Consider the following 26,911-nt stretch of genomic DNA (forward strand, 5'->3'; position numbering starts at 1 on the left):
GTTTCCAAAATGTCAAACTTGGCAGAGACTATGTTTTAGGGAATTACAGAGGGAGGAGAATCCATAATCTTTGCCCTTGAGGAAGTCAAACCAGAAGAACACAGTGACAAATAAACATACTGTAGAATACAAATAACTAAAGCCTGGAAATATACCCACATATGCTAAATTATAGCTCCATAAATGTATTCACTTTAAAAATATCTGCATAGGCAGACAGATCAATGGAACAGAATAGAATCTTAAGTAGGTCCAAATACTTCAGGGAATCTAGTATATGATAGAGGTAGCATTTTAAATCAGCAAATAACAATAGATTATTTAATAAATGGTATTAGGAAAGTTTTTAGCCATTTAGGGGGAAAATGGATCTGTATGCTTTAAAGAGAAAATAGAAAACTGTAGAAGTTTTATAGGGCATCACAGCAAAAATTTTTAAGTAATCTTGGAGTAAGACCTTCTCAAGTCAGAAACAACCTTAGTAGACATTCAAAAACAAGAGTGATAGAGATAAATTTTGCTGTAAAATATGAAAATTTTCTGTTTGGAAAAGTACAGTAATTAAGGGCAAAAGACAAAATTGAAAAATCTGAACATGTCCAATCATGTTCCAAAAAGTTTATACCAATTTTTACCACACCTGAACTGTATATGCACCTATATCTTCAAAATGTATATACAAGCTTTTTATATATCAACAAGAAAAATACAACAGATCTCACAAAATAGGCAAAGAATGTGAAGAAAGAGTTGAGAGAAAAAAATCTCTTTAGGCATATTAAAATCTTCAGTCTCTTCATAATTAAACAAATGTAAATTCAGAGCATGATACAGTTTTCACCTGTCAGGCTGGTGATAGTTATAAAATTTGGAAATTCGTGGTGGGTGATAGAGTGAGGATAAAGGCATATATACAGTGTAGAAATGGTAAAAATTGGTTTTGCCTCTTTGGAATGCAACTGAACAGAATCAAAATTTAAAGTATAAATCCAGCAAGTGTTACTTCTAAAAAATTGTCCTCTGGTTTTATTTGCATCTCTTTACAAAAAGTTTTCATTGCGGTCTTATTTATACTAGTGAAAAAGAACAGGGCACAACCTCCATGTCCATCAACAAGAGACTGATAAAATATTTTGATCCGGACACATAATAAATTGTTATATAGTCATTAAGAAGAGTACATCTACATGTGCTGATTTGGACAGATCTGAAAGATGTATCATTCAGGCAAACAAAAGGAAGGTGCTTAACAGTGTTTATAGGCATGTATTCACATTAAAAATTCTGGAATGTCATACAAGAAACTGTTGACTATGGAAGGGAACTCTGAGGCAGGGAAGAAGAGTCACCTATCTTTGGACACTTTTTTGTACTATTTAACTTCTGACCAAAGGCATGTGTTGTTTTCGTATTAAATGGATGGGGTTGATTGGCACACAGAGTGATAAGATAACCAATTGCGTGGAAATTTTTCTAGCTAATTTCTTCTCTCTATACTACACTGAGAACCTCCCTCATACATCAGTGAATCAAAGCCAAGAACAAATTCTTACTGGAGGACAAGAAATCGATAAACAGAAAGTAGATGGATTTACACCCATCAACATAAGGAAGAGACCGCTGTGCAAGTCTTCTCAGCTCACAGGCAACAGAGAGCTGGAGGAAAGGACCTTGGAACAACTAGTCTGTAGCATCAGTTGGAACAGCTGGGTCAGTTGCCTCTTCCCTGAGTCTTGCTTGAATGGGTGGGTAGAGCTCTGTACTCACAGCAGATGACATCACTATGTGCTGGGTCTCCAGAGACAGAGCAGCACCCTTGGTAGTTGTCAAGACTAGGAAGTCTGGGATTCATCCTCACAGAAAAGTCTATCATATAGCTCACCAAGCCCCATATCTCACTATTCCTCCACTATAATCTTGAGCAGACTGAAGTAGAAAAGATCGTGGACCTGGCATTTTTTTTTTCTTAAAGATTTTATCTATTTATTTATGAGAGACACACACACACACAGAGAAACAGAGACACAGGCAGAGGGAGAAGCAGGCTCCATGCAGGCAGTCCGATGTGGGACTTGATCCCGGCACTCCAGGATCACCCCCCTGGGCCGAAGGCAGGAGCCAAACCGCTGAGCCACCCCGGGATCCCAGTAGACCTGGCATTTTCAAAAACAAAGGTTCTCAAACAGCGAAGACTCAACAGACATTTGAAAAAGTGAGACAGTAAATCCAATGGGCAGAACAACTAATATCCAAAGAAAAAGAGTTAATATAGCAAACAGATCTATTAAAATAACTGTGATTAATCAATATCTTCAGGGATATGCAATTGGATATTAGGGATATTACAGCTCTGAATTAGAAATCATCTTTAATTAAAACATATGTATTGAAAAAAAAGGTATATGGTAAGTTTTCTTATGAGTAGTTAAATCTTCCGCTAATTCAACCAGTATATCAGTCCCTGCTACCTGTTGCTGGGTCTAATAATTGCACACTTTCCTATACTACTTGAAAGTACTTTCACACTTGTTTCTCACAACACCCTTGTAAGGTGAGCAGGGGGGTGGCAGGCTTTATTATGTCTCAGAAGATTTGGGCTTGGAATGCAGTTGAATATTTTGCTAACAATAAAACAGTCAGTGACAGAGCTGAGATTCATCAGGATTTTTAATTCCCAGTACACGACACTTCTAAATCACATGGTCTTTGTAAGGTATATAATGCTTATCCTATTTTAGAAAGTGAAATAGGACTTTTTCTGAAGTCAGGGCCTGATAGCACCGAAAAGATGTGCACGTGAGAATTATTGGATTTTTGTTTTCTGCTTGTATTTCTTAAACATCACCAAGTACAAGATTACCAGAGGCGGCTTCTATGTATACAGAACAACTTGGATTTATGGTTTCAGGAAATAACAGAGCAGAAAACTTAGTGACATGCCTTTAAAAAAAACTTTTGTAGGTTGTCTGTTTCAGCCTGAAAGAAGTAGGTCGTGAGGGTGACCACAGATTTATCAAGAAACTTGAGATTTTTTTTTTTTTATTTCAGATGAAACTGTGCTTATCCCCAGATTCTGACAGTGATGGCACGAACTATATAGCTAAGGAAAAGCTCCTGATCCACCCGTGTCGATGTTCAGGACTTATTTTAAGACTAAAGCTCAAGTTTCCAAGGACACTGGGGTAGCTGTCCAACCTGATCACAAATGTTCTTATGCCCAAGTACGTCTTTCAGAAATAAAATAGTTTCCTCAAATTCTGTTTGGATTCCAAGAGCTTGTAAATAGACCCAGCCTCTGCAGGTGATACAGCACAACGGATGAGCTTGATGCCATTGAACTGTAAAGTACCATGAAGAGTGTCTGAAAGTTGAAATTAACTTTTTATTAGCATGACACAGCTGTGGGCTGTTTCATCTTGTCAGCAGCAAATTTCTGGTTCTCTCACTTGCCTTTTCATAGACCTCACATCGGTTCACCTCCAGCTATTCCTGTCGTCCTAACAGGCACTGTCCTGCTCCTTGTCAGCTTTTTCTGGTCCTACCGCTTCTTTATGTGGCTTTTTGATGTTTCAAAAGAAGCGTGGAATGTGATAGACCTTTCATTTTCAAATGTGCTTTTACTGGCTTTGATGCCGTATTAAGAGCAATAGCCTGGAAAGATTGGGTGAAGAAGAAATGGGGGACCAGCTCTTCCAAGGGCTGACTGAATAATCTTAGTGATGCTACATTTTCCTATCTATGTCAAGAATGTGGGTTAAGCAGTAAGTCTTCACTTCCCCAGAATTTGCTAGCCAGCTGCCAGGTGTGTTGCCAAGACACCTGACAAAATATAGACCTCCAGTGGTCAGACTCAAACCAGATCTGAAATGTAATAATCCTTGCCATAGCAGTGTATCAGTGTGCATATCCTTTTAAAAAAATTTCTCAAAAAAAATTTCTCCCTTCTGAAAAATTAAGGTTAGGTGGGCAGTTCATGCTTTGTTTTCTGTGTACCTTGTCTGTCTCCATTTGGTTACCCAAGTACGCATCTTGCTTTTGCCTGTGAGTATTTAAAGCCATGACCTCTTGAAAGAAATAACCTGAAACAGCTGAGAATGTATGAATATTTGCTCTGTTATGCAGTTTTCATTTCTGGAACATCATGTTTTGAATTGCAGTGGAAACAACAGGCCTCTTTATGGCATTCAGTAAAGTACATTTTGTTCTCAAAAGATTTGATGAGCTGAGATGCTATACAGAGCCTCTTAAGGATTAAGATAGAATAACAACAAAACAATAAAATTCAACCTAAATTGTAAATATTTCTGGTTTTAAAATATCTAGTTACTTAAATTTTCTGTGATTTTGGCAGCTTGGGAAAGAGAAGTATTGGAATCTTCCTTCTGGAGCCACATCACATTTAATAACAGCGAGAACGCGCTTCCCTGAAGGACATAAAGGTGTCTGCATTAACACCATTTGGACTCCTTCATTTGAATTACTGTAATCTCGCAAAATAAATCCACCAAAAAGTCAAATTCACAATTAAAAGTAGAGGCAAAATCAATGCGCCAAAATCATTGTAAGGATAACAGAGTTTTGATTGTCTCATAGTTAGAGGGGAACCATTGCTTCATTAGGTTTTCCCAAATTCATTGAATATTCTTGTCACCTTGGGAATGATGGTTCATTTGTCTTGAAGGAATCTAAGAAGAATATGCAACGGACAAGTTAAATGAAAGCACAATCCAATTACCTAAGGAAAATATACTCCATTTATTCAAATTACTGTTCTATTCTGCAGGTGCTGAGACAATATGATATAGAATTGAAAAAAAAAAAAGAAAAGAATTGAGATGAGATGAGAGTCTTGCAGGTCTTTTACTCCTTGATGAAACTCTTCTAAAAGTGTTAATTTAGTGAATATGTGATGTTAAAAATGAGAGACTTAATAAACATAACTGGGAAATATGTTCCAGCACCTACTACGAATGAGAACAGATTTGATTGTGAAAACTGTAACTCTTCAGAATATACCAGCACTGAAGACCCTGGTCGTTTTGTGTGACCTCACAGGGCAAAAGTGGTAACGATTTGTAGTTCTGGTTTCCCCCGGGCAAAGATCCTTCCCTCCCGAATGTGGTTTTTTCCTTACTAATGAAGGCTGCCCAATAAAAAAATCCTCTAGGTGGTTGTGTTCTTGACTACAAGGGACAGGTCTGGTTGTATACAGGTTTTTGTTGGATATTTCTGAGTTATCTTAAAATTCTGATTAATATTTTAAGAACTGAGGTTCGCATTTATGGCACACTGTACAGTTGGACTAATAGGCTTTAAAGAGTTAGGGTTGGACATTTTATAACTGGAAGTCTGGCCATTCACCTTGTGGAGTTAGTGATACAGAGTATGAAATAAAATACCATAATTATGGAGAGGAATATCAATTGCAAATCATGTTCTGCACTAAAAAATATGGAGACAATTATGCATTTGGGCTTTTGGTTCAGACTATTCCATGTTTAAAGAGTGAGCTAGCCTGTTTTCCCCAAGTGCTTCTAGGAATTCTCTTTAAGGAAGAACACAAAGTTAGGAATATTAGAGAGTATAAGGACATTGGATAAAACCCAGAGGTCAAGTATTTAAAACTAAAGGTTAGCTAATTTAAAAATGGTCCAATGAATTTTGTTTAAAATGCTGCCCTTGAGACGTGGCTTATTCCATACACTTAGAATATTTTAGGTTACATGTTAAGAAGTGACTTTGACTTTCAGTTCTAAAAGTCAATGTGCATTTCAGTCATGCTATAATTTTGAAGACTGGGTCTAATAGTTTGAGGGCTTTCTATATATGTTTTTATATCTTAAAAAATTATATAGGGGATCCCTGGGTAGCTCCGTGGTTTAGCGCCTGCCTTTGGCCCAGGGCGTGATCCTGGAGTCCCGAGATCAAGTCCCGCATCAGGCTCCCTGCATGGAGCCTGCTTCTCCCTCCTCCTGTGTCTCTGCCTCTCTCTCTCTCTCTCTCTCTCTCTCTATGTCTATCATGAATAAATAAATAAAATCTTAAAAAAGTTAAATGTATTCTCATTATAGAATGCAGAGTACACACAAAAATGTTATGTCCCTCTCTTGCCTTCTGTCCTTCTTTCCTATATTCTTTCCTATGATGAGTGTTACACATCCTTGTGTCTTCTTTTCTATGCCTTAGAATGTATTCATACATACTATGCTCTATGCATGCTTACACATACAAACACGTCTGTATTTTTAAAATACAGGGGATTAAATATATAAATTGTTCTGTGACTTGCAACGTGCTCCCCTCACCCCGCATATGTTGCTATATTTTTCTATATTGGTCCATTTTGGTTCGCTTCATTCTTCTTGATGGCCATATAGTATTTCATGGCATGAATGTGCCATAATTTATTTAACCACTCCATTTTTGGTAATCATTAAGATTGATTCTATTTTTTTTAGCTCTTTGAAAGAATGAAAAAAAATCAATATACACACATTTTTGTGAACTTAAAGGAGAATTTCTTTCAATAGATTCCTAGAAATGAAAATGCTACATTAAAGGGCATACACACTTTAAGGCTAGGTAAATTCTATTGGGGTTGATATTTAGCCGGTATGTATTGGAACACTGTACGGCCAAGATATTATCAACTGGTTATAGCTAGCATGTGTTTTGGTGACTTGGGGCCTGTGCCACATTGGATATTGAATGTTACCTTTGAAATTGTCCTTTCTAAAAGATTTCAATTTATATTTATTTTCAATTTATATATAATTGAATTTATATATAATATTTTCAATTTATATATAATTTATATTCTTCCCAGAAGTGTATAAGAGTGACTGTCTTTTGCCTTCCTCATCCCTACTCAAGATATCTTTTTAACTCTTGTTGATCTGAGAGATGAGAAGTTAAAAATGGAGAGTTGCTTTTCACTGGTTATAATATTTTAGTTATATAACATGAGTAAGGTCTAGATCTGCTGTACAACATTGTGTCTATAGTTTATGATATTGTATTGTGCACTTAAAATTTTGTTAAGAGGGCAGATCTTATGTTGTGTTCTTACCACAATAAATAAATATTAATATTTAAAACTTTATAGTTTCCTGGTTACCAGGGAGGTGGTGTTTTTTCCATGAGTTTATTGGTCATTTTTGGTTCTTCCTGGAATTGCATCTTTATTTGCTGTGTTTAATTTCTACTGACTTTTCTTACTTGATGTGAAAATAATTTTTACATATTGTAGACATGAAGCTTTTGTAAAATATGTTATGGATGTTTTCTCTCTATTAGTCGCTTGTAACCGGCCTTGCGTCTGGAGACTTTCGGTGTAAAGATATTTTAAAATTTTTTTTGAAACCACTTCACTGAGGGACACCTGGGTGACTCAGTCAGTTAAGGATCATGATCTCAGGGTTCTGGGCTGGGCCCAGTGCTCAGTGAAGAGAGTTTGGAGATAAGCTATACACCTGTGAAACCATTGCCATAATCCACGACATAAACATACCCATCACCTCCAGAAGTTTTTTGCCTGCCTTCTTTATTGTTACTATTATTAGTGATAAGCACAGACTATAAGAGTTATCCTCTTGGCAAATTTTTAAGTATATAATATGGGGGTGTTAACTAGAGGCACTATGCTATACAGTTGATCTCTAGGACTTACTCATCTTGCATAATTGAAATTTTGTACCCTTTGATTAATACCTTACTGTTTCCCTCTGCTCTCAGCCCCTGGCTATTGTGAATTGTGCTGCAGTGAACATGGAAGCAGATATCTCTTCAAGATCTTGATTTCAATTCCTTTGGATGTGTATCTATATATAACCGGAAGTGGGATTGCTAGGTCATATGATAATTCTATTTTTAATTTTTTGAGGAACTTTCATATTGGTTTCCATAGTGTCTGAACAAATTTACATTCCCATCAAGAGTGTCCTAGGTTTCCTTTTCTACAAATTTTGTGAACATAACATCCATTCTAACAAGTGCGAGGTCATATCTCATTGTGGTTTTGTTTGCATTTCCCTGATGATTAGTGATGTTTTAGTGTTTTCATGTACCTGTTATCCATTTGTAGGTCTTCTTTGGAAAAGTGTCTATTCAGGTCATTTGCCCATTTTTAAATTGGATCATTTAATTTTTTTTTTTACTATTGAGTTTAAGAGTTCCCTATATATTTTGGATATAAACCCTTTACTAGATATATGGCCTGCAGATATTTTTTGCATTCCGTAGGTAGGTTGCCTTTTCATTTTGTTGATGGCTTCCTTCATTGTGCAGAAGCTTCTCAGTTGCATTTCAATACATCTACAATGAACTATCCAAAAAAGAAATTAAGAAAATAATTCCATTTATAATGGGATAAAAAAATTAAATTATTTTGAAATAAACTTAACCAAGGAGGTAAAAGTCTTGTATATTAAAGACTATAAAACACTGACAAAAGAAGTTAAAGCAGACAAATAAATGGGCAAATATTCCATGTTCATGGATTGGAAGAATTAATATTACTAAAATGTAATACTACCCAAATACTACATACTACCCAAAGGAATCTGCATATTCATGTAATCTCTATCCAAATCTCAATGACATTTTTTACAGAAATAGAAAAAATAGAAAGAATTCATATGGAACCACAAAAAATTCTAAATAGCCAAAGCTATTGAAGAAGAGCATAGCTCAAGGCATCATACTTTCTGATTTCAAGATATATTATAAAAATAAAGTAATCAAAACAATATCATACTGGCCGAAAAAGACATATTGACTATTGGAACAGAATAGAGACCCCCCCAACCCACACATTCTGTTTGATATTTGACCAAGATACTAAGACTATACAATGAGGAAATGATACTATTGATAGTCTCTTCAATAAACGGTGCTGAGAAAACGATATTCACACACAAAAAGAATGAAATCGGACCGTTACCTGACACCAACCACAAAAATTAACTCAAAAAGAATTAAAGACTTAGACCTAAGACCTGAAAATGTAAAACTCTTAAAGGAAAAGATCAGAGAAAAGTTTCTTAACATTTTCTTGGCACTGATTTCTTAGACATGACACCAAAAGCACAGGCAGCAAAAGCAAAAATAGACAAGTGGAACTACATCAAACTAAAAAGTTTTTGTATAGCAAAGGAAACAATCGACAAAATGAAAAACAATTTAAATTTCATGAGCTCAAAATTGTTGGTTTTCCCCATAGGAAAAGTGTTTTTTCTTTTTCTGTTGTTTTATGACTTGCTTAGTGAGGCCTTTTACATTCTAAAATTATGAAATATTCCCCTGTATTTTCCTCTGATTTTACATACAGATTTAATTCTTTAATCCATCTGCAATATCTAAAAGCTGTGTTGTAGCCCTAGTTGTGGAACTGGGATCTGAACTTATTTTTTCCTTACAAATAGCTGATTGTCCCCTATGCAATTATTGAATAGTCCATGTTCCTCACTAATTTGCAATATCAACTGTATTATAAATTTTATTACTAAAATCCTTATTATATGTGAGTATGCTTCCAAACCATATTCTATTCTATTGGCTTGTTTTTATGTTTCTGCTTTATACCATACTGTCTTAATTAGCGGAGAATTTTAGTATGTTTTGCTGTCTAATTGGGCAATATCTATAGGTGCTTAGTATTAATTTATACTTTCTCATGATTTAATTTTATGTTCAGAGTCCAATTCTCCAAGCAGTATTGTTGTTTTTTTCAATATGATCATACTTTCTAGCTTTCTGGTCTCATTCAGCTCTTGCCAATGCCTAATACTTTTTCTTGTTTTTCTACTTCTTAAGCTGGTACTACTGGGCATAAGTAGCTCCTTCCTTCCCTTTAGCTGAGTTTTTTATTAGTTGAGACATTAATAATTATTTTTTAGGTGATAGGTTGCAGGCAAGAACGTTTTTCACAAAATATGGTTTCCTAAGCTTTAATATTTAGGTTCATCTCATTCTTTTTACCTGCTACATAGTATTGCATAGTATGGATATTCCATAATTTGCTTAACTACTCCTTTTTTAGTGCTGATTATGATTATTTCTTTTTCTTTTTTTATTTCATTTTTCTTTTCCAAACAATGATGAAATAAACATCAGCATACATACATTATTATGTACTTAAAATGAGAATTTCTTTGGGATAGATTCCTAGAAAAATGGAATTGATGAGTCAATGAAGTAAATATCCAAGTTATTTTACTAATGAAATACTAATGAAATAAATGTCCATGTTATGTTATAAAGACAATTCTAATTAAATTTAAAATGACAAATATTTTTTTGCCCTTTCCACCCTTCCTTCCAGAAACCACCTCCCAAATAACAAAGAGGAGGGAACAGAAAACCACAAACACTTTCCTCAATGATACTAAGAGATGCCCAGTACCTGAACCAACCATCTTTGAGTTGCCAAAGATGAGGAAGGCGATGCTGGCACAGAGAATTGTGACAAGAAGACAGCTAGTCCCAGAAAGGCTTGGAATAACCACAGGAGAACTGAGCCAAAGTGGCTTCAGACTTCAGGACCCAGGCAAAGTAGAACTTGGAGTAAGATCTGGACGGAACACAGAGGATTAAGTGACTGATGATATCCCCATCACTTCCCCCACTGGGTTCCCAGCATGCCTACAGTCTGCTCCCCAGAGAAGAGGTGTCCACCTCAGAGGGAACCATCCCAGGAGAAAAGACTCATTGAGATAGGTATCTGAAGTTAGTTATACACTGACACCTCCACCAAAGTCCAGATCTGTGTATTTCTCCACCTAGGTTTTCCCTAAACATCTCAAAATCCAAATCTCAGCTCTATTTTCCCTCCTGAGGCTGCTCTTCATACAGGTTTCCTATCCTAGGGGCAATCATGCCATCTAGATGTTGCCTTGAGCCAAAAAAAAAAAAAAAAAAAAAAAAAAAACAAAAAACCAAAAAACGAGTGTTCATTGATTCCCTCTCTCTTTCTCATTGATGCAGCCTGTTAATTTTTACTGCTTGAGAATCTTCTATGTCTCTGTGTTCCTCACAACTCCTGCTTTAATTTATGTTACAGCATCTCTCCCTGGGCCTACTACAATGGTAACCTTGAACTAGTCTCCAACCTTTCATCTGGCATCATTAAACCTATCCTCTGCAGCCTGCAGAGTGCTCTATCTAAAATGAAAATCTTATCATCATCTCCAGCACCCTCCTTAGAACCTTTGGTGCTGCCTGTTGCCTTCTCCTCACCAATCATGTCTCCTCCCTTAGCCCACAGCAATGGTTCCAAAATTCAATATGCATCAGCAAAAATTGGATAGCAACCTCAAAATGCATATTCCTGGGCCCCCCTCACCAAAGATTTTAATTTGACAAATCACTCAGGCAGAGTATAATGTTCTTGGATCACACTAAAAAACACTAGGCTAGAGAATCCTAAATTCCCTAATATGACATATTTGGTCATCAGTGCCCTGACTTCTACCCACCATTTGTCTTCTGACTTTCCATTGTCTTGTGTTCCAGGGTAATCCCGCTATTATTTCCCCTGATCACCTACCATTTTGTTTTATGTCTTCATATATGAGGCCCTGTCTGCCTTGCTCCAGGACTTCAGTGTCTAGTGCAGTTTCAGGTACATGACACAGCAGTTCTTAACCCAGAGTAAATGAATCAGAATCTGTGAAGTCCCTGAAATCGATATGTGATATTTTGTACATTTGAGAATGTGTGTATATGTCATTCGATCTCTCAAATTTCATCAGATTCTGAAAGTGGACCATAAGTCTTAAAAGGAGGTTATGGGTTAATGATGGAAATATCAAATAAGAATTTGTTGAATTGGGGCATGTGGGTGGCTCATTCAGTTAAGCATCTGTCTTGGGTTCAGGTCATGATCCCAGGGTCCTGGGATCAAGCACCACATTGGGCTACCTGCTCAGTGGAGGTTTGCTTCTCCATCTCCCTCCGCTTGTACTCTCTCTCTCTCTCTCTCTCTCTGTCAAAAAAAAAAATTGTTGAATTGAATTTGCAAAATCCATTTGAGTGATTAATTTTTCCTCCAGTGGACACAGTTGACTAATATGTGGACATAATAGTGGACTGATATGTGACTAATAGTGGACTAATTAGTCCCTAATATGTGACTAATATGTGGACACAGTTGACTATTATATGTAAATGTAAACACAAATTACATTTATAAACATTTATTACATTACATTTAAAAATGTAAACACTATTTACGTTTACGTATAATGGAGGGGTTAAAACCTGTATGAGAGTAAGATTTGTTCACTGGTAGCTTTAATTACATCTCCTTATTCTAATTTAAGTGAACTAATGCAACTTTAGAATATATCATGACAAAAGTACTTGCACATGTCAAATATCCATAATAGAACAGAAGTTGTTTTTTTTCTTTTTTTATAGAGTCCTTGATAATTAACTCTGCTCTTCTCCTCACTTAATGTGGACTAACAGGATTGATTGTTTTGATTGACTTAACTCTGTTCCAGATCAATAAACAATACAATTGGCTTTTTCCATCACTTCATTGACTGAATCAACTGGCAATTTTAGTTCCGAAAAGAAAGCCTCATGCCTTTAATCCATATCTTCCCTGTTGGAGTCTAGTCTGTGTTGAAGTTTCAGTTCAGGAACTTTCAGTTCAGGAACCTTGAGTTTCCTGTCAATGAATTTTCTAATTTTGTTGCCTAGGGACTATCTGCCTGTTTCTGTCCCAGTGATTTAAAATTATCTAGTCAGAGATGCCTGAGTGTCTGCCTTTGGGTCAGGTAGTGATCTCGGAGTCCTGGGATGGAGTCCTGATCAGGCTCCATTGCAGGGAGCCCGCTTCTCCCTCTGCCGATGTCTCTGCCTCTCTCTCTGTGTCTCTTATGAATAAATAAAATCTTAAAAAAATAAAATTATCTGGTCAATTTTAGTTTCTGGAAAGTGTGCTGGTGCTGAGTTCATTCAGACTTACCTACTTTATAGCATTTGAAAAATTAGTGATTGGGGTAAAAAGTGTTGAGATGTGATGTTCTAATTAGGACAAGAAATTAAGAGAATAAGGTTAGTAAGGCACTCCTCTGCATGTCTGCTTCATTAATATTACATATTTAGATTTATCAGCAATTTCATTTAAAATTAAAAAACTAATTATTTTAATTTTTAAATATTTTGGTAAATACCAATACTTAATGTCTAGTAAAGAAAGTTCAAAATACATAGTGAGTTAGTTAACCATACATCATACTGATAGATTGGTCTTACTTATGTTCTTTTTTTGTTAAATACTTCATTTTTTAAGCAGTAATATTAAGAGGATGGTACAGAGAGTTCTCATACACCCTTTGCCCCTACACATGCATAGTTTCCACCATTATTGACATCACTCACCAGAATGGTACATTTTTAACAAGAAAGAACCCACACTGACACATAGTCACCCAAAGTCCATAGTTTACTTAGGGTCATTCTTGGTGGTATATATTTTATGGATTTGGACAAATATATAGTTACACATCATTATAATATCATATAGAGTATTTTTTACAGTCCTAAAAATCTTGTATTTTACCTGCTTATCTCCCTTCCCTATCTTGGCAACACTGATCTTTTTTATTGTCTCCACAGTTTTGTCTTTTCCAGAATGTCATATAGTTGGAATCATATAGTGTGTAGACTTTTCAGATAGGCTTCTTTCACTCAGTAGTATGCATTTAAGATTCTACTATGTCTTTTTGTGGCTTGATAGCTCATTTCTTTTTAATGCTGAATAATATTCCATTGTCTGGATGTACCACAGTTTCTCCATTCACCTACTGAAGAACATTTTGATTCGTTCTTAGTTTGGGCAATTATGAATAAAGCTGCTATAAACATCCATGGTCAGGTTTTTGTGTGAACTTGTTTTCAACTCCTTTGGGTAAATACCAAGGATGGCAATTGCCGGATTGCATAGTTTTGTAAGAAACTGCTAAAGTGTTTTCTAAAATGGTTGTATCATTTTGCATTCCCCACAGCAATGTGTGAGAGTTCCTGTTGCTCCACAACCTTGTCATTTGGCATACTAGTCTTTTGGATTTTGGTCATTCAGATAGATATGTAGTGGTAATTCATCATTTTAATTTGCATTTTCTTGATGACGGATGATGTGGAACATCTTTTTATATGCTTATTTGCCATCTGCATATCATCTTTGGTGAAGTATCTGTAAAGGTCTTGGGCCCATTTTTGAAGAGGTTATTCACCTTCTAATGGTTGAGTTTTAAGAGAGCTTTGTATGTTTTAGGTAAGTCCTTTATCACATATGTGTTTTGTAAATATTTTTTCTTAGTCTGTAGTTTGTCTTCTAAGTCTCTTGACATTGTCTTTTACAGAGTAGATTTTTTTTTTATTTTAATGAAGTCTAGCTTATCAATCTTTCTTTTATGGATTATGTTTTTGGTGTTATATCTAAAAAGGATCATCTATATTTTCTCCTATGAAATCTAAGGGTTTTATAGTTTTGTATTTTACATTTAGTTCTATCGCCCATTCTGAATTAGATGTGTAGTGTCTGTGTCTAGACTTATTCATTTACATGTGATGGCCAGTTGTTCCAGCATCTTTTATTGAAGAGACAATCTCGGCTTCATTTTATTACATTTACTTCATTGTCAAAGACCAATTATTGTTTATGTTCTTTTCAGATTCCTTGTTTCTCCTTATATTCATTGTTGCACCAGACATGATGTCCTTCTGGAAACCATATGCCAATCTATTTTGTAGGGGAATAGCAGGAAATAAGTAGATATGCAATAATTCTTTCTACTTAAACTCAGGCACCCAAAAGATATTACAAGGACTGTCCGGGGTCATTTATCTTCTAATATCACAAACCATAAAATATTATGTTTATCTCTTCCTTTTCTGTTTCTCTCTATTGGCATCTCCTTAGTAATGTTGACTTTGACATAGGGAAACTGGAAGGAATTAGGTACTGTCTTATGAAAGGACCGTGAAAAGTAAGATTCCTTTTTACTTTAACTGAATATTCAAAAGGTTAGTATAAATACACATATTCTATTATTACATTTGAACCTTAAATTATTTTGTGTTTCATTACATTGGTGGCTTTGGAGTAAAAACTAAATTTTGGCTGGAGTAATTCTGAGAAAATGACTTTTGCCATAAAATCTGTCTTAGTGATCCACAAGGCTCAAGTGTAAGGGTACAAATGAGACAGGAAGTCTTTTTTTAAAGATTTTATTTATTTATTCATGAGAGAGAGAGAGAGAGAGAGAGAGGCAGAGACACAGGCAGAGGGAGAAGCAGGCTCCCTGCAGGGAGACAGATGTGGGACTCGATCCCAGATCTCTGGGATCATGCCCTGAGCAGAAAGCAGATACCCAACCGCTGAGCCACCCAGGCGTCCTGAGTCAGGAAGTCTTAACAAATTGTGAAGACCTATTGGGAGCATATTTAATTGAGAGTTCATTGAATTTAGAGACTGGCGTCATGTCATGTATCTCTAACACCTAGTTCAAATTCTGGTATATATTTGATGCTCAGTAAATACTTGAATGACTAGAAGAATAAAAGAAAGAACAACTGAAAAAATGTCCTCAAACAGAGTCTTAAAAATATTATGATCATCCTCAAGCATTGGTGAAGCATTTACTTTGTTTCAAGAATGAGGGTTGTCACCTGTGTTATTTTATTATACTGTGATTTCATAATATAAAGAAATTGAAGTTCAGTGGGTTTAAAATGACTTGATATTACAGAGTGGATTCAAAATTTAAACCCAATGCATTTGTCACAGTTACTATAAATCTATTAATAAAGATTTAGATTTGCAACTTCCCATCAGGATGGGGGAGGAGGCAAATTACAACTGAGCCGCCACTGAACTGGAATAAACTTGAATGGAATAGGAAGCTAACAGAAACATAAGTGTTACCTCTAGCCCAGTAATCTATGTACCAATGAGCCCCTTACAATGGCGCTCTTACCTCCTTATTTCCCATCTTTTTCCATTTACCATTTATTACATTTTTCTGTTAATATACTCAATGATATGTTAACTGAATTTTCCACAGCACCTATTCCCTGTACCTTAACTAACTCTATTGCTTATGAGAAAGAGAGGGCACAATTTCTAGTTAACTAACAGCTATCAGAATAGATTAAAGGAGCAGCAATAGGATAAAAAGATAATAGGTAATAGTGGGAGGAAGATATAACTGATCTTTGAAAACAAAAATGAATTATAGAATTCATTAACTCCTGATTATCAAAGTGTTGGAAACTGGATATTCCATTTCTAATTCTGTACATCTTACACAGAATTAATTTGAAATCCATTAATGTTCTTTAATTTCACAAAATCATTGTTCTTCTATCATCTATATTCCCAGAATTGATTTACTTTGTTATTTAGCCTCATAGTTAAGGGCTTCTTATATTCAGCCTCAAAGGTTTTTGATTTGGGAATTGTTTCACAGAGAAAGTTGAACAGAAGAGATACCCATAAGTTAGTGTCTCAAGACAAAGCAGAGGTGAGAGTTTTATGAGAGAAAAGAAAATGATTATGGAAATTACAGTAATACAAACTTCTTTTTTTTTTTTTTTCTTATACAGGTAACCTTTCCCATGGCTAGAGTTTTATGGTTCAGCATTTTTAGATGTAAATATTTTTTTCCTGACCATGGCATAAATAAGTTTTGAATAGCACAGAGGTATACTTGGTTTAAAATAAGTGACCTCTCATTTAAAAAGCTGCCTAAAAGATGCAGTGAAAGAGAGAGTCAGAGTGTGAGAAGTGGCAGTGTTTATTATTTATTAAGCTTCTCTCAGGTCCCCACTGGCATACACGATCTTGGCTGTCTCTGCACTTGCCACATTAATCATTTTCTCTTTTAAAATTCAGGAGCATCATGCTAGGTGTACAGGGTCAAAGACAAGGTAAAACAACGAGAAAGTCAATTATGGTAAATAAGTCTCTGATAGTAAGTTAGAGGTAGTTCCATGATGATTTTGGCATCAGCCATTAAAAACGGTCTGCTTTCAATTTACATTGCAGATAACTGTATTTATAATCTCTATTAGTAAAAACCTATGCCCACTGGGGTGATAAGGTATACAATTTTTGTTCCATTTAGAATAATTTTACATGTAAATATGCAGAATCTCTGGAGATACCAGAGACTGTGTTTATATAGGAGGGATTTTTGTAACAAGAACGTGGAAATACTTGCCTGAAGATGATAGTTGGCCTCTCTGCTTGTACCATCAATTGTCCGCGGGTCTGTCTATTGTATATAGATTATGGTTATTTATTTATTTATTTATTTATTTATTTATTTATTTATTTATTTATTTATTTTTATTTTTATTTATTTTTATTTTTATTATTTTTTAGATTACGGTCATTTAAAGAAATATATAGGTTGAATTTGAACATTTCCCTCTTTGGAAAGTACTGTTTCTCCCTAGAATAGAAGAAAAAATGGAAACTAAATTTTGTACAGATAAATCTTATATTAGGAAATCAGAGCAGGTAGTGGTTTCTACTATTTTCAAGAAAAGGACTTTTAACATCAGTAAATTTCACTATCCCTGTACTCATAATGGAAACATGCTAGACATTTATGTCACATTCAACACATGTCTATGTCACTTTCAAGATTTGTGTACATTTGGACAAGGCTGTTACTAGCAGCACAGGTATATGTGGCACAGGTTTGGTCTATAAGCAGTGTGATGTAAAATAGCATTTCCCCACCATCATCACACCCAGCTCCATGGCTGCATTCTCTCTGGAACATGCTCAGCTCATTCTTGCTCAGGGTCCTTGCATTTTCTCTCCTTGGAATTCTTCTCCCCAAAATCTTCATAAGCCTAGCTCTTTCTTATTATTTTAGATTCAGCTCAAATATTTCCTATACAAAGAACACTTTCTATGGCCACTCAACCCAGAACAAGACTTCTACCCCCACCCTCCCAATCACTCCCTGTTATATTACTTGTCCTGTTTTTTCCATAGCACTTATTGCAATTGGCGGGCATGCCATTATATCTAGCTATACTCCTTCACTAGACTATGCTCCTCAAGAGCAGAGACCTTGCGTGACTTGTTTCTGCAATAGCCACAGGTCTTCCTGCTAAATACTCTTCAGTGTTTGCTGAATTAATGAAAGGGAATATGATTCAGTTTGTGGAACTCTTAATAATAACCAATTTTTCAGCCTACCAACTGGGAAATATTGGCTTAGGTTCTTCTTTTTACACAAAGTCTCAATAGACTAATAAATCATATAACTAGATATTTAATGACTATTACCATTGTTGTCTCCGAATGTTTAAATGATGTCCCAAAGTTGAGGACAGAATATTATACAGAGAGGTTTTATATAGATCCCTAAAGCACTTTGTAAAAGGCTGCCAAACTATTAACCCTGCTTCCTCATCTCCAGCCCATGTTCTCTCTCACTAGAGTCCAGAGAACAGTGGATGACAATGAGGGGAGAGAGGCTTACCTTATAGGGCGAGTGAGGGATGCTCCAGGACCCTTAGTGGTGGACTCCTATGTCTGACCCCTGGCCTGGAGGCTGATGAAGCTATAAGTTCTATTTTTTGAACTAGCCACTGCCCCACAACGACTGTCTCGTGAAATGAGAATGTGCCTTTTTTACCATTCTAGCTCCAATCAGGACTGTATTTAATGTGATCTATGGCAGGCAGGTGGGAGAGTACGTATGAGGGCTAGGGAAAGTGTCATTGGTATAGAATGAAGGGAACTGGGCCTTCCATGGAGGAGGTTGTTTTCCTTCCAGAATGGCTTCTTCCTAAAAAATACCTCTCAGACTTTCTAAGCCATTTATTTATAACATGACATATTGCATATCCAAGTAGAAAAAGAAAGCTTCCTTAAGATAGAATCCTACAAGGAGTGTACTTGACTCAATTTTGCACCAGAATCCTGACTTCAATAGACAGGGAGGCTCTATCAGTTTCAACCCCAAAACTTAAAATACCAATAATTCAGTTGCTCACAATTCTAAAATATGGGCTGGGTTCAGCTGAGTGGTACTTCTGCAGGTCTTACCAGATGACTGTCATCAGTGTAGGCTGCTGTCAGTTAGTGTTTTGACTGGGGACTGATAGTCCCAGTTGGTCTCAGTAATGTGCCTGGGCCCCCAAAGAGATGCCCGGGCTTTTTCCCACAGGTCTCCTTCTCTCTCCCTCATGGGCCAACTCCTAGGACCTTGCTGGCCTTTCTTACATAATAGTCTCAGAGCAGCAAAAGGGCAAGAGAGGAAGCTGCAAGGATTCTTGAAGTTAAGGCTCTGAAGCCCTACACCATCACTTCTATTGCATTCCATTGGCTCTAACAAGTCATAAGATAGGACCAGCCACATCAGGGGGAGGAAAAACATCTCCACCTTGAGAAGAACAGTGAAATCACTTTATAAAGACATGTGCTTCCCAAAATGGGAAGAATTGATGAAACTATATTTGCAAACAATCTACTAGAGAAAGAATTTACCAATATGTCTATAGATAGCAAATCTTGGCACTTATTTGTGGATTTAAGAATAGGATCTTCTGAGAATGACTGAATAGTCACAAGAAAAACAATACAATTTACTACACATAAATGCTTGATATATTTTATAGTATAATAGAATATATAAGATATACAGTAGTTTCTATTATCTGTCTCCCATTCCTCTTTACCAAGGAACAGAATCAGTATAATCCCATCTAGATCCTCTCTATGCCCTACATTGTTCTTGTCCTACACAGTTAAGTCTGTAGGACTTCTGTTTCAGAACCCTATTACTATAATATGATCTTTACTTACGCTCTTGTTTAAAATCCCATCCTTGGGGATACAAAGTAAGCCCTTAGTACAGTGGGTCTGTAGTGTTAAAACTAGTATGAAAGTTCTGTGTGTGTGTGTGTTTGTGTGTGTGTGTGTGTGTGTGTTCTCTGCCAGAATCGACTTTTGTGCTCTGGCACAGCTTTCTTCCTTCATGTCATAAAAACAAGGGTGGTTTAAAAAGACTCTGGTATGAAGAAACTCTTCCTGCTTGGAATCTGAATCGCAAATAAATCCTGCATTTTCCTAGAGCGGTGACAATTCTAGTGTGTACCTGATATAATGCTTTGGGCTGCAAGTAACAGAGTACCTACTCAGATTGGCTTAGACAGTAAACAAATCAATCATCTTCTATAGCTTCAGGTTTGATTCATTTAAGAGCTCAGTGGTAGCCTCAGGTTCTTTCTCTCACAGAGTTAACGCTAATCTCTTACTTTTATCTAGCAGGGAAGAGAGAGAGAGAGAGAGAGAGAGAGAGGAAATTTCTCCCCCAACCATGGACATCTTCCATTCAGTCTGACTAAACCAATTTGGGTCACATGTCCATTCCTAAAGCATTGACACCTCCCTGGAGTGCTCCAACCTGATTGGTTGAGGCTGACCATGAATTACCTCTGGAGTCAGGGATGTCACCTTTGTCTGGCATCGTAAATGGGAAAGGGTCACTGAATAAAGTTTGGGTTCTCATAAGAATGTAGAATGGGGAAAAGATGCTGAGAAGGCAATCAAAAAACGTCTTTTATAATCTTACATAGTAAACATATTCTGAAAAAAACAGTAGCTCTGGATAAATGTTTTAACTGTAGTAACTAAAACTAAAATGGATAGAACTAATAATTAAAGGGAAAATTACAACGTTTTTAAAATTTTATTTAAAATTACAAAGTTTCAAAAGTTTTATTTAAAAATAAAAAGCTGGGATGCCTGGATGGCTCAGCAGTTGAGCATCTGCCTTTGGCTCAGGGTGTGATCCTGGAGTCCCAGGATCAAGTCCCACATTGGGCTCTGTGCCTGCTTCTCCTTCTGCCTATGTTTCTGCCTTTCTCTCTCTTTGTGTCTTTCATGAATGAATAAATAAAATTAAAAACAAATAAAAATAAATAAAAAGCTAATATTACTGAGTTTTACTTATTTGCTTTGAACAAAGTTCAAATACACATCCCCCTCCATTCCTTTCTGCTCAGTATTACATATACAGACAGAAATGCACATACAAGATGTGGTATGTGCTTGGATCCCCTAAAAGTAAAACATAATTCCTCAACATTTTAGAGGAAAGCCCCGATTTGTTCTCATGTATTTTCTTTCCCAGACAAGGCTATTATTGGCATCTACCAAAGGCCACCAGATGAGAGTGGTTGGAGATGGAGAGGTGCAGCAAAAGGGAAGAACTGGATGTCAGTTATTCTTTCTTACGCTCATCTCTCTCCTCTTCTTTAATCTCCAGTTGGCACTTGAAGGTGAACTCCCAGAGAGCAATGTCTTATTTGGTTCACTGCTATGTCATTAGCACCTAGAACAGCACCCGATACAAAACAGATACTCAGTAAACTGATGTTGAATTAATTGCTACAAACTCTCCCAGGAGTAGCACTGAAATGAGAACAGTTATAGGAAACTGGGAAAGGAAACACCACCTGCTCAGTTGGTTGTTTGCAAGGTCAGGGCTGCTTGAATGGCTCCCTTCAGGTTGCTGGGTTCTTTTTAATTAAACAGAAATAAAACTAAGCAGATATTTCTTCAAAGAATAAAATGTCCTTAAAGTCTAATGACAAGATTTTAAGGAGAAATGTAATTGAGATTCCTGGATTTTGTCATGTGTGAAGTTTTAGCTTCTCCTGAGGAAAACATGCCAGACACGGGGTATGAAGCACCTCTCTGTTTGTTTGTAGATGTTGATGTGAATGGCTGCTCTTTGATGTTGGTACTATGGACTTTAGATACAAACATTCGATAAAAGCTAAATTCCCAGTGTCCACACAACCCTTTGATGCCTCACCATGAAATGAATGAGATCCTTTGGTGCAGGGCATGGATGGTAAATAGGGTGACTACTTCACTTTGCCTAAGTAATTTTATTAGGTCATTTCTCTTGGTAATCCATTGATTATTGTTGCTCATATTCATTCAATATCTTAACTCCCAGACAGCCATATTGGAGGCATGATCTCTTGGGATTGTTAACAGGGCCTACGCAGAACCTTAGTATATATTCTACAGGAAGAGCACAACTCTTACCTGTGAGAATGCTAATAGCTTCTCTGTAGTGAGGAAGGATAATTAGTGCTCGGTCTGCACTAGGCTCTCCACATGTATTTCTGAGTAGTCCTTACCAAAATGCTATGAGGTAGGTGTTTATTTCTACACTTGTCTCCTATAATCTATTACTAACACAACAGCCAGAGTGATCCTATTCAAATATAAGTCAGATCATGTCACTCCTCTGCTCAGACCCTTCCAGCAGCTTCCTGTCTCTCACAATAAAAGCCAAAGCCCTTGATATAACTTACAAGCCCTATGATTTGTTGCTTCCCCTCTACCTCTCTGACTCCATCCTCTCTCCCTCTATGCACATTGCTCCATAAGCTACACTGGCACCTGTGCATTTTTTTTTTCTTGGAAATCCTACCTCAGAGTTTTCATACTTTGTTCCTTCTGCTTGAAATTGTCACTGTCAAGCTTTTGCTTGAAAGTCACCTTCTTACCAAGGACTTTGCTAGCAATCCTGACTGAAATCTCATGAAACCTTTCTATCAGCCAACATTTCCTATCTTTCCTTCCAACTTTAACTTTTAAATATTTTTTGGCATCACATTTACCTACTTGTTCTGCTAGTTGTCTTCCCCGTTAGAATGTAAGCCCCACAAAGGTAAGGATTTTTCTCTATTTTCTAACCACTCCCACTACCCTATACCTAGCAACTAGAACAGCACCTGGGCCACATGAGGTACACAATAAATATTTATTGAAAGCTGAATGATTTCATTCTTTCAGTCATCAAATATTTATTCTACATTTACTAAAAGCCAGGCATTATGCTGGACACTTGTAAAGCAAAAATGAACCAGAAGGACAAAAGTTTCTAACCTTATAGAATTTAAAATCAAGAGAGAAAAGAAAGAAACAATTAACAAGTGCTCATTTTATACATGTGGACTCTAAGTTTCACAGAGATTTGTGATAGTCTCCAATGTCCACTCTCCTTAAGTGCCACAGCTGGGATATATATATTCCCAGGAATTAAAAATCACAATGTCAGGTCTTTTTCCTTTATGCTGTGCTAGGGTTGACATAAATACCCTTTTTTCTCTCTTTTTAAATAATAAATTGCTAATTGCACATGCTTGTGTGTACTTATAATGCCCTTCATTGAGCAGGAATTTCGTTGCTGTTTGCATCTATTGGGATTGTTCTCAGAGGTATTGAGGATTAACATTAGATGAAGCTCATCAATCATTATTATTGCAGATAAGCTTCATTTGATCTGCCCTTCAAGAACATCAAAATAAGAATAACAACTATTTCATTTCACTTGTTCTAAATAAAGAAAAAATCCCTTAGCTTCTTATATGAATAGGATGATGTGAAAACAAAGTCTGCTAAGTGGGTCACACTAGGAATTCCTTTTGAAAAGGTTATGTTGGCTATTAAATTTCAGCTTTATATAGTAATTATAAATTTTTAAGTTTGATATTTTTGATCAGAATAAACACTTAAAATGGGCACCTAGTTAGAAATCATATTAAATATCAGCTTTATATAGTAATTATAAATTTTTAAGTTTGATTTTTTTAAAGATTTTATTTATTTATTCATTAGAGACACACAGAGAGAGAGAGAGAGAAAGAGAGAGAGAGATACAGGCAGAGGGAGAAGCACGCTCCATGCAGGGAGCCCGATGTGGGACTTGATCCCATGTCTCCAGTACCAGGCCATGGGCTGAAGACGGTGCTAAACCGCTGAGCCACCTGGCTGCCCAAATTTGATATTTTTGATCAGAATGAACACTTAAAATAGGCACCTAGTTAGAAGTCAACTTCCACTGTTAACTTTTGTTAGGTTAGGGCTTTTCATTGAGAAAGCAAAGCTTAAAAAAAAACCACGATTTTATGTATGTTTTTTAAGAAAAGAAATTAGCTCTCCTAAACAGCAACAAATTTTAAACATTGCTTGATCGTCTATCTCAGGAGATAATTGTGTATATCAATCTGCAAATATAGAGGAAATCTCTCCATTTGGAAATATATCACATCACACAGAGAAGGCTTATCACCTCCACCGCCATTTGATGCTACCGTCTAGAGGCCAAGGCTTTGCCGTCTTTAAGGGCAAATAACCAAAGATGCTGTTGAGAAAAGTTCCACTGGATTCATGCTTCACCTTATAGAATGCAAAAAAGGCTTGACTCTGGTAGGATCCCTGTCATTTTCATACCTTGTGATTTTTGGTGAAAATACACATTAACAGTATGTGTTATCTCTGGCTTTCCTTTCCTTAATTCTTTCAACTTCACTCTTGGTGAGGGGGGCCGTTTTAGTGCACAAATGTGGTCAGCATTAACAGGAAATGACCGTGTTCTTATTTTTCATAAGTGTTAGGCTCTGAAGAAGAAAGAGTCACTGTACTCTTCTGGCTGGAACTAGGAAGAGATCAAAGGGCTAGCTGCAGGATAAGGCCAGGACCCTGGAGGAGGGAAAGAGAGGGGGGCAAGGGAGCCAAGGGAAAGAGACTTCCAGCTGACCCTCCAGATGTCCTGAGCCATACATGCAGCAGCCTACATCAAAGACATTACATATGTTGTATTAGTAATTATCCTGTCTGTGGGTTCCTAGTAAAGACATGGGTATCATGTGATACTAAAGTTATGTGCATTTCATAAAAACCTAAGAGACAAAGGCTTTGACAGAAACAGGATACGATTACATTTCAAATGAAGGTATGAAGAAATGATTATTTGATGTGATTTTCTCCAAATCGTAGAAGTTCCATGGAAAGTAATAGGAAAATTGTCAAGATTTGTAGATAGGCTAAAATGTTCACCCTGGACATCTTCAAAGTCATTAGTGCTGGAATAAAAAATATTTCTGCCTAACTAGCTCAATGTTGTGCTAGGTGTGCACCAAACGAAGTGCACAGCCCTTGCTTTCATAGCACTATATAGATATGAGAGAGTCAGAGTCCCCTCTCTTCTAGCTGAAGGAAAGCATAATGGCGTGTTTTAGTCTTCTAAAATTAGTCAGTTGGTTGGTATGTTGCTTTTGGAATGAAAGTCTCCAAGGTCTTCTGAATAAGAGAACATAATCTCTCATTATGCAATCTTACAAGTTCCAAGAAAACGTAACACCAAATTTTAAAAGTTCTGTTTTTAAAAGAGATAAGACATTCCAAGTTGGGTTCTAAATCATTTCAAGTGGCCAACGCTGGCTACAGAGAATGGAAAAATTGGACTTATTGCACATGTTTGAAAATATGAGTAAGTGGTCTCTGAGAGGAGGATTGGTTTTGTCACACCTAGTTCAGTTTCCCTGAAATTAGGACTTGTTTGCTCATTTCAAGTTTTGTTAGATATTCTGGCTCAGTGCAACTATGGAATATCTGAATTCTGTAAAGGTAAATTGTTTCTATACCACTTCAGGTTAATTATATTAGTGTATATACTTTCCTATCACTTTATTGGAAATAAATTTTGACCCTTTATGTCACAAGATACCTAAGTGGTATTGGCAGAATTCTGAACTGAATTGAGATTATAATCACTTGGAGAAATCAGTCATGCTAAAAGATACTTCAAGCACGTGTTTTCTGGAGTAGCCTATGTCCAACATTTTCAGTATTTTCAAAAATTTTTAAGTCTAAAAAAAAATTTGTAAATCTAAAACCTGCAGTCATCCTGCCCCTAAAACAGCTGCTAATGTTCACACAATAATCCACCGCTACCTGTACAATAGAATTATGATGTAGTGCTTAGATTAAACCCCCTCTTATTGGTCTGCATAGACGTTAATCACTTTTTTACTTTACGTATAGATTATTGCATAACTGAACAGGATGGAAAGAGGGGAGCTCTTGTACGTATTAGAAGCTTCATTCGACGGCCATAATGGAGATGCTGCTGGTGACAATGCTTTCGACATTCTTCCCCATGATACACTGATGTAGCCAAACTTTAGAAAGTCTCCAACTCTCTGATGAATAAAGTCTTTAAACAAATGAAAAATAAGAAAGCATCTGGAAATGATATCATCCCTGCCAAATTTTCATGCTGGAGGAAAAATGACTCATGTAATCTCCCTGTATTCTCTTCTTGAGAAACAAGAATAAAAGAGAAAATGACATGTGACTCTAGGGATATGGGGAGCACGGGTTTTATGTAATGATATACATCCAATGGCAGGATAGATACCCATTTCTGAACCACCTGCAGAGCATATGTTTTAGAAAAAGAGTTTTCATAAACAAGTGTCCATGGGAGAACTCTCATTTCTATTTTGGAAAGAGAATAATTTCATTTCTTAAAGGTGGGTATTTTGACATGGAGATTTCACTTCTCTCTGTTTCATCTAGTCTCTAAAGTTTTTCTTAGAAAGTACTGTATAAATGTATTTCACTCCACTTTTAGATGTTCTAGTTGAGGAAAGAAGCTCATCAATGGCTTAGCGACTTGAAATAAAATGAATCTGAAGGCTCTTGCTTTAGAACATATCCTTATTTAATTTCTGAGTGATGAATAGAGTTTTCAAAGCTGTAGAAACTACTTTGTATACTTTCTATTTATTAGCCGATTTGAGAAGAGTCTTGCTTATTGGAAGTGCACAGGATTTAGATAATCAGAAAACCTAAGCAGAAATCATATTTTTACCTTTTTCTGATAAATTATTGAGCTCTCTGTTTTAGGATCTCCAAAATAGATGTAATAATAATACTGAAAAGGGCTTTGTTACAGTAATACACTCTCACAGTGCCATTTGGTCCCACTCCTTCTTCCTAGTAGGTACTTAAGAAAAAATGTTTTCCCATTTTGTTAGTACTCTGAGACCGTAAAGCATGTTT

At 36.3% G+C, this 26,911-nt stretch overlaps 1 long non-coding RNA gene across 7 annotated transcripts in view; it reads left to right on the forward strand.

The window, feature by feature from the left end:
- Positions 1-26,536, forward strand: part of LOC144291472 (uncharacterized) — a 151,544-nt gene extending 125,008 nt beyond the window's left edge. For 6 of the 7 annotated variants that reach the window (XR_013358737.1, XR_013358735.1, XR_013358741.1 and 3 more), the window contains 3 exons: positions 10,322-10,716; positions 24,049-24,271; positions 25,889-26,536. This is a non-coding gene — a long non-coding RNA (uncharacterized LOC144291472). Of the gene's footprint in view, positions 1-3,048; positions 5,066-10,321; positions 10,717-24,048; positions 24,272-25,888 lie in introns of all 7 variants that reach the window. The other variant, XR_013358739.1, reaches the window with a different exon arrangement.
- Positions 26,537-26,911: the final 375 nt, after the last annotated feature.

Source organism: Canis aureus, chromosome 20 (assembly GCF_053574225.1).
Source record: "Canis aureus isolate CA01 chromosome 20, VMU_Caureus_v.1.0, whole genome shotgun sequence".
Lineage (NCBI taxonomy): Eukaryota > Metazoa > Chordata > Mammalia > Carnivora > Canidae > Canis > Canis aureus.